General features: G+C 56.0%; 2 pseudogenes; both read left to right on the top strand.

Moving 5' to 3' along the window:
• The first annotated feature begins 2,253 nt into the window (after window positions 1-2,253).
• On the top strand, window positions 2,254-2,879 carry LOC112617654 (annotated as a pseudogene).
• Window positions 2,880-6,501: 3,622 nt separating this feature from the next.
• LOC112617655 lies at window positions 6,502-8,176 on the top strand (annotated as a pseudogene).
• The last annotated feature ends 731 nt before the right edge of the window (window positions 8,177-8,907 follow it).

Raw genomic sequence — 8,907 nt, 5'->3', positions numbered from 1 at the left:
TCTGTGGGGAGAAGGAAGGCCACATGGTCAGTGTGGCCCAGAGGGCAGGGCCTGAGCCTTCTAGGCTGAGCTCCCTCTTCCTCCCTCTGAGGTTGGCACTGGCAGTGCAGGTGCCGGGGTGGGAACCTGAATTGAATGAATGGGCGGAGGGGGATGTCATCTCTTCCAGCCTCCTTCAAGCACTGCTCCTCCCTTCTCCTCCTCTTCCCTACCCTCTCTCCATCTGCTTCCCATCCCTGCCAGGAGCCATCACCTGGGTAGAAAAGGGGCCTCGGAAAGGGGGCAGGGACTTGACTCCTGGGTACCCTGCACTTCAAGAGGAACTCTGGGGAGGGGGTGTTCAGGGATTTGGCCCCTTCCCCACCTGCCTGTATACCCTGCCTGATCTTTTCTTCCCCTAAGTGGTTGCCCCCTCCCTCTCCTGAGATGTCAGGAAAGAGGGAGCCAGCTGTGTCCTTCACAGGGGCCCCCCGAAGCCTGGAGACTCCCAGCCCCAGAGCTCCAAGGTGGAGGAGGTGCTGACAGGTCTGGTAACCACTGGCTGTTTCCCAGTCTTCTCCACACCACCCTTTCCCAGAACCACAGGCTTCCAGAATGTTGTAGAGAAACTGCAACATCCAAGCCTCCACCAGCCTCTCCCAGCGCCAGGTCAATTTCACACACGGGAAAACTGAAGCCTGTCTCAGAGGGGCAGCGTTTTACCTCCTTAGTGGCAGTTTTGAGGTGAACTGGGGTCTCCCTAGGATTCCAGGTTGTGGCCTTTCTCCAAATTGTAGAATGTGGCCAGGCATGGTGGCTTGAGTCTGTAGTCCCAGCTACTCAGGAGCCACAGCAGGAGGATTGCTTGAGCCCAGGAGTTCAAGTGCAGCGGGGAATCAGCAAGATCTCGTATTAAAACAATTTGTTAGGGATCAGGCGTGGTGTCTCACGCCTGTAATCCCAGCAGTTTTGGAAGCCAAGGCAGAAGTATCGCTTGAAATCGGGAGTTCAAGACCAGTCTGGCCAAGATGGTGAAAGCCCATGTCTACTAAAAATACAAAAATCAGCTGGGCACGGCGGCAGGCGCCTGTAATTCCAGCTACTGAGAAGACTGAGGCAGGAGAATCACTTGAACCCATGAGGCAGACGTTGCAGTGAGCCGAGATTGTGCCACTGCACTCCAGCCTGGGCAGAGTGAGACTCTGTCTCAAAAAAAAAAAAAAAAAAAAAAAAAAATTGATTGGAACATCCTACAAGATGCAAGACTTATGTTTCCTCAGAGTTGTACAGGAAGGATGGCAGGGTGCAGTTACCCAGACTTTAAGTCCCATCTGTGCCATCTGCTGGCTGTGTGACCGGACACAAATCATTAATTTCTCTGAGCCTGTATTTCATCATCTGTTGCTATTAAGTAATAGTAGTTGAATACTTATTTTTATTCTATTATTATTATTTATTTTTGATATGGATTTTCGCTCTTGTTGCCCAGGCTAGAGTGTAATGGTACAATCTTGGCTCACTGCAACCTCTGCCTCCTGGTTTTAAGCAATTCTCCTTCCTCAGCCTCTTGAGTAGCTGGGATTATAGTCACGTGTGCCACCATGCCTGGCTAATTTTGTAATTTTAGTAGAGACAGAGTTTCACCAAGTTGGCCAGACTGGTCTTGAACTCCTCACCTCATGTGAGCCGCCCACCTCGGCCTCCCAAAGCGCTGGGATTACAGGCGTGAGTCACAGTAGTAGTTGTATATTTATTATTATTATTATTATTTTTTTTTTTTTTTGAGACGGAGTCTCACTCTGCCGCCCAGGCTGGAGTGCAGTGGCCGGATCTCAGCTCACTGCAAGCTCCGCCTCCCAGGTTTACGCCATTCTCCTGCCTCAGCCTCCCGAGTAGCTGGGACTACAGGCGCCCACCACCACGCCCGGCTAGTTTTTTGTATTTTTTTTTTAGTAGAGACGGGGTTTCACTGTGTTAGCCAGGATGGTCTCGATCTCCTGACCTCGTGATCCACCTGTCTCGGCCTCCCAAAGTGCTGGGATTACAGGCTTGAGCCACCACGCCCGGCCTGTATATTTATTATTAATCTACAATTTGGGCGTTATGCAAGTGTTAGATATAGGATCCCCCAAACTTCTAGAACAAGAGCTTCCCCACAATCCTGGCAGGCAAGCCTCCCCTGGGGTTTCCAACTTCTGTCCCCACTGAAGTTTTCACCCCTTTCTCTAATCCCAGCCTCCTGCTCTCTGTCTCCAGGTGCTCCGAGAACTGCTCCCCCTCCCCTCATGCTCCCTCCCCATCCTCCTCCTTTTCCTCCTCCCCAGTGTGCCAATTAAGTCCCAACCTCACCCTCGACATTACCCCCATTTCTGGCCCTGAGTGGGACCTTCTGTCCCCCCCCACCGAGTGGTCCTGTCTAGGGGTGCTTCTGCTGGGCCCCCTCTGCTTCTCCTCCTGGAGGCTGGGGCCTTTCGAGAGTCAGCAGGCACCCTGGCCAACCGCAGCTGGTGTGGGGTAAGCGAAACTGCACCAGGGAGTCGTCGGGGTGAACTGGCCGCGACGCAGTCAGCGGCTGGGTGACTGACTCCCGGACCGCTGTGGACTTGCATGGGCGTGAGGTGGAGGTGCTGGGTGAGGTGCCTGCAGCTGGTGGCAGTCCCCTCCGCCAGTACTTCTTTGAAACCCGCTGCAAGGCTGATAACTCTGAGGAAGGTGGCCCGGGGGCAGGTGGAGGGGGCTGCCGGGGTGTGGACCAAAGGCACTGGGTGTCTGAGTGCAAGACCAAGCAGTCCTATGTACGGGCATTGATCGCTGATGCCCAGGGCCGTATGGGCTGGCGATGGATTCAAATTGACACTGTCTGTGCCTGCACACTCCTCAGTTGGACTGGCTGGGCCTGAGGCCCATGCCCAGTAACTGGTCAGGCAGAAAAGAACTGAGCTGGATGCTGACAGACCTCAGGGGGCCCAGTTGCTCTAAGGATCCCAGTTTGGGAACTCATCAAATGATCACAAAATCACAATTCTATGATTTTGAGCTTAGTCTCTGCAGGATGGGTGAAACCATACGGGGTTTTTAAGGTTGAATAGGAGTTCTCCTGGAGCAACTTGAGGGTAAGAATGATGATGATGATACCCAGGTGCAGTGGCTCATGCCTGTAATTCCAGAACTTTTGGAGGCCAAGGTGGGCGGATCACCTGAGGTCAGGAGTTTGAGACCAACCTGGCCAACATGGTGAAACCCCGTCTCTACTTAAAATAGAAAAAATTGGCAGGGCGCGGTGGCTCACGCCTGTAATCTCAGCACTTTGGGAGGCCGAGATGGGCGGATCACAAGGTCAGGAGACCGAGACCATCCTGGCTAACATAGTGAAACCCCATCTCTACTAAAAATACAAAAAAAAAAAAAAAAAAAAAAATTAGCCGGATGTGGTGGCAGGTGCCTGTAATCCCAGCTACTCAGGAGGCTGAGGCAGGAGAATTGCTTGAACCTGGGAGGTGGAGTTTGCAGTGAGCTGAGATCACCCCACTGCACTCCACCCTGGGGGACAAGAGCGAGACTTCGTCTCAAATAAAAAAAAAAAAAAAGAAAAAGATGATGATGATAATAAGAGCCACTATTTACTGAGTGTTTGAGTGTTTACTGTTTCTTAGTCCTAATACAAAACTCCTCAGATCAACTCTCATGGATTTGATCATTGGTGGCCCTTGGCGTTAAGTTACTGATTACTTAGTCTCAGAGGTTACCACCTTGCTCATCCTGGAGAGTGGGAGGGGACATTTCAAGATGTGGTTGGGGAAGGAGAGACACTGGAACATGCAAGCAGATGGCCAGGGGACCTTGAGAACGTGGTCCACAGAAGGCCTTTAAGTGTCTGGGAGCTGGGGTTCAAATGGGAAATCTTACTTGGTGAGAGGGGGCAGGTGTTGGCTTAGAATAGTCTCTTGTGAGGTAATGAGCCACCCATCACAGGGGGAGTACAAACAAGATTGCATGAGAAGTCATCAGGATGCTGGAGAGTTCAGGCCTGGGTGGGGAGATGGAGTCAGGTTTCTAGCCCTTTTCCTTGTCCCAGTTTTTACCCTACATTGGGAAAGAAACAGACCTTAAAATTGTCCAGCTTGATGGCCGAGTGTGGTGGATGACACCTGTAATCCCAGCACTTTGGGAGGCCGAGGTGAGCGAATCACCTGAGGTCAGGAGCTCAAGACCAGTCCGGCCAACATGGTGAAACCCCGTCTCTACTAAAATTATAAAAAGAAATCAGCTGGGCATGGTGGCAGGTGCTTGTAATTCAAACTACTCTGGAGGGTGAGGCAGGAGAATTGCTTAAACCTGGGAGGCAGAGCTTGCAGTGAGCCAAGGCCATGTCATTGCACTCCAGTCTGGGCAAAAGGAGTGAAACTCTGTCTCAAAAAAAAAAAAAAAAAAAAATTTGTCCAGCTTGAGTGGGGCATGAGGTTCTGACTAACTAGCCTGCCTCCTGGCTAGGATCAGGGGTCACTGTGCATTGAGAGCCCTTGAGTAGGGCCAGAAAAATCCAACAGAAGGGCCCCAGAAGCCTGAATGGGGGAGGAGGGGTAAGTGGGATTCTGGGCCAGGCTGCAGAAGGCAGCCTCAGTTTTCCTTGTCTGAAGAATGGGCTGGTGGGATGAGCTAATGGGGGTGGAGGAGGCAGAGGCCTTGACCTAAAGCTCTTTTTTTTTTTTTTTTTTTTTTGGATAGAGTCTTTCTCTGTCACCCAGGCTAAAGTGCAGTGGCGCAATCTGAACTCACTGAAACATTCACCTCTCAAGTTCAAGTGATTCTCCTGCCTTAGCTGGGATTACAGGTGCGCGCCACCAAGTGTGGCTAATTTTTGTATTTTTTGGTAGAGACAGGGTTTTGCCATGTTGGCCAGGCTGGTCTCAAACTCCTCACCTCAAGTGATCCGCATGCCTCAGCCTCCCAAAGTGCTGGGATTACAGGAGTGAGCCACCGTGCCTGGTGACCAAAAGCTCTTTATAGTGAAGAAATTACAAGGAAGCCAGGGCGAGATCATAGGCCTTCACAACAGCCCATGACGTATTACCCATCGCCCCACATGTGTTGCCAACACACACACACACAATCTCTCTGTCTGTCTCTCTCCCTCTCTCGCTCAGGTCCAGCTTTGAGCAAAAGACATAGGCATCCCCTCCACCCATCTGCACAGACCAGGCCCCTGGGCGGGCTGGGGCGTGACTGCCTCAGTTTCTACATCTCCTTGTTTACTATCTGTGATTTTGCTCTTTTTTGCCACCTTCCTCTCTGTCTCTAACTTCCAGTGGCTCTAGCCTCTGGGTCAGTCCTAATAGCTCCATTTCCAATGTGGTCTGTTTCTTCCTTCCTGTCTCTCTCCTCTCTTGTACTTCTTTCTCACTCATCAAAGCCCATCTTTTTCGCTATGTCCCTGTGCACTTCTCTGTGGTTCCCTCCTCTTTCCACACTCTGCCTACCCAGGTGGAACTTTTCAGGCAAATCAAAGGCAGGCAGGACAGCCAATGCTGGTGCTGATTACTTCAGCACGTGCAGGGAGGGTCGGGGAGCCCAGGGGATGTCTGGAAATCCTTACCCCGAGGTGGGCAGGCCTGGTAGAGGAAGTAGCCGGGAACATCTGGGCCCTGGAAGAAAGGGGGGTGTTTCTCATGGAGGTCCTGAGTTGCTAGGTGCAGTGCAGGGGTCTCTGTCTCTCTGTCTGGATCTTGACACCTCCAGGTCCCTATCCTTCTTTTTGGGTTTCTCTGTCCCCCACCCACTGGGTCTCTGAAATTCTGAACTTCTCCTTCCCTTTCCGACCTCCTCTCTTTGAGGCTCCATCCCCCTCCCCGTGTTTCTCTGTGCCCCTCTTGGGGTCCCTGTCCCTCTGTCTCTGGGTCTCTTTTTCACTCCATCCATCCACATGTCTGCAGGCCCTCGATTGGCTAGGTTCAGGGTGGGCGGGTTCTGTCACCTGGGGCAACAACCACAACAAGCCAGCTACTGCTTGGCTACCGGGTGGAGGTGAAACTATGGCTGGTGGCAGCTTGGCTCTGTGCTGTGGCCCAGCGTGGTGCCGTATCTCTGCAACCGAGGTACCTGGATCCAGGCCCAACTGGCATCGCACCAGCAGCTACGTTGCCCACCGCATTATCCCACCCGTACCCATCATCCCGCCCACGGTGCAGGTGAGCAGACCCTAGGCTGAAGCCCTGCGGGGACTGGAGACCCAGAAAGATACGGGCTAAGTAAAGGGGATTGGGAGTTTGGACTCCTCTCTGAAGGAGGAGGGTCCTAGAGTCCTGGGTCTGAGAGAGGAGGCACCAGGGAAGCTGAATGCCAGGGATTGCAGAGAAAGGGCTGGGGGCCGACTGGAAGAGGTCAGAGCTTGGGGTGGGGGGTGATACGGACTCCTGAGTCTAGCTGATGTGCAGCGCCTTCTCTCCAGTCCACGGTCGCGGACCCTCTACCCCCGGCTGCAAAGCAGGATTCTCGCATCTGGGCTTTCGACGAGGTCCTCAGCAGATGGGAGACAACCTCTGGCTCGGCCTACGTGCCCAAGACCCATGGCGGGCCCTGCGCCCAGCCCAGAGCCCCAGAGCCTGCAGACCCCACACGGACTGTAGGTATCAAGGATTTAGGAGAAAAGGTAAGGTTTGGGGAGTGCCGGAGTCCGCGGGGGACAGGGCGGGGGACTGCATTTAAGTCCCCTGCGCCTTCACATGGGTCTCCGGGTCGCCTTTCCACAGCTCAGACGCCGCGGCTGGCACCTCCCACTGACCACAAAGTACCAGAGCAGCGAGACGAGGGCGCAGTACAGGGGCTCTCCCGACCCGGACGCGCGCGTACCCGAATACGTCGGGGCCCAGCCCCTACAACTCGCAGACCACCACCGCGGGGGGCCTTCCCAGGTGGCGGTGTAGAAGCCGGCGCTGCCGAGACGGGGCGGAGTTCCGGGAGCCTGGGGCGGGGCCAGAAGAAATCATGGCCTTGGGGCGCGGCTAAAGAGTCTGGGGCGGGATCCGGAGGTTAGAGGAGCCGGGGTAGGGGCTGGGCATTCAGGCCAGGCCAGAAGGACCAGGGACTAGAAACTCACCTTCAGGGCTCCGAAGCTGCTGCGGGGCTAAAACTAGGGCTTTGAACGGGGTAGGAAATCTATGTCTTGGGTATGCCTCCTCCCCCAATCTTGCTCAGGCTCTAATTCCCTGGACGAAGAACCCCGAGCTGTCTGGCCGGCCTTTCACAGTATCCGACCGGGGCGTCCTGGACCGCCGCCAGCTCTATCTGACCACCTCGGCGCGGGACTTTCGGTTCTATCCCAAGTAAGCCGGGCTCTCGCTCGGCACCGCCTCCTGCCTTGGCCGGTGCACGCCGAGCCCCTGGGCTGGCTCCCATTCTCTGACCCAGTGGTCTCAGCCTCGACTCCTATAGCAGCAAAACCCAAAGTTCCGGCCCCAGCCCCTCCCTCTTTTAGCACCCAGGAGTCCTTAGTGTCAACTCTCAGGAACGGCGGTAGGGACAGGAAGCCTGCACAGCGGCTGAGGGGATTCTGGATCTGAGAGCAGGGCCTCTTTCCGTACTTGAGCCCCCACATACTCCTTCCCAAGGAAGCGAAAGCCCCCGTTTCCTTCCCTAGGATGCGAAAAGCTCAGTTTCAAGGACGTTAAGTACCTCGAGGACCCAGGAACGCAGGCTGCGGTCCTCACTATCCTGCCCTGCTCCCACAGGACGGAGCTGTCCGGATACCCCCGCAAGGACTCCCTGACCTACTGGAGCTTCGAAGAGACGCCCCAGGTCTGGGGCCACGGCCCGCAGCGGCCGCCCTGTCCGCGCTCCTCCCGGCCGCCCCGACCACCGCGGGTCCGCGTGCCACGCGCCAGGCCGGTGACCTCGGCCGTGCCGCACCGCGGAGCCCTGTCTCTGGCTCAGGAGTCCTACAGCCCCCCGTTGCACCCGCTCCGGGGGCTCGACCGCTTCTGCCCGCTGGAGGCGCCCTGGGGCGGCCCCCACTGGAAGCCCCTGCCGGGCATCCACAGCGTGCCGAAAGCCTACAGTACAGAGAACTCCAGCTATGGCAGCTTGAAGCCCACGCTGGTGTGAGCGGGCCGGGCCAGCCCCACCCCGGACACGCCCCCTGGGCCGCGGGGCGGAGTCGAGCTCCGGATCTCCGCTCACTGAGAGGGATCCGGACCAGGCCTGAGTCGCACTCATTACCTCTATCGGCAATGTGGGGGCGGGACTAGCCCAGACACGCCCACTCGGCTGCGGCATCGCGGAGAGGGGACTAAGTCCAGATAATGTCCTTGGAGGCTGTGGCCCTGCGGGCAGGACACGCACCCTGAGGGCGTATTAAATGAGTTAAATCACTTGAACCACACCCATTTCCGGGGACCCCTCCGGGCATCCTGGCTTGAGGGTGTGGTGGGCAGAGGTCCCTAAGGCTGAGGTGGGGCTCTGGCTGAATCCCTGGTTGGGGGGCATCTGGGTCAAGTGGCAGCACGGTCACGGTGAGGACTGTGGCACAGGAATGCATCAAGTGGAGGAGGGTTGAGGCTTCAGTCCAGCATCTTTCTCGGGTCACGGCCTCCTCCTGGCTCCCAAGACAACTCCATAGGCAGAGGCAGGCCTTTCTACCCCCTACTCCTGTGCCTCCAACGCCGACTAGACCCTAGCACTCCATGGATGAGTCTCTGAGGTCACTTCACCGTGGTCTCTGCCTCATCCCTGGCGCTGGACCACTGAGGGGAGAGGGCTGGGGCGCTCTGCTGAGCCACTCCTGTGCCTCCCTGGCCTTGTGCACCTCTCGCCCCCGGGGGGATTAGTGTCCAGGTTACCCCAGCATCCTACCACCTCCTGGTGGCCTTGCCGCCCCCACAACCCCGAAGTATAAAGCCAGGTACACGAGGCAGGGGACGCACCAAGGATGGAGAT

The sequence above is a fragment of the Theropithecus gelada genome, unplaced genomic scaffold (genome assembly GCF_003255815.1).
Source record: "Theropithecus gelada isolate Dixy unplaced genomic scaffold, Tgel_1.0 HiC_scaffold_310, whole genome shotgun sequence".
NCBI lineage: Eukaryota > Metazoa > Chordata > Mammalia > Primates > Cercopithecidae > Theropithecus > Theropithecus gelada.
Note: the sequence above shows the minus strand (reverse complement) of the source record. Positions and strands in the feature narration are given on the sequence as shown.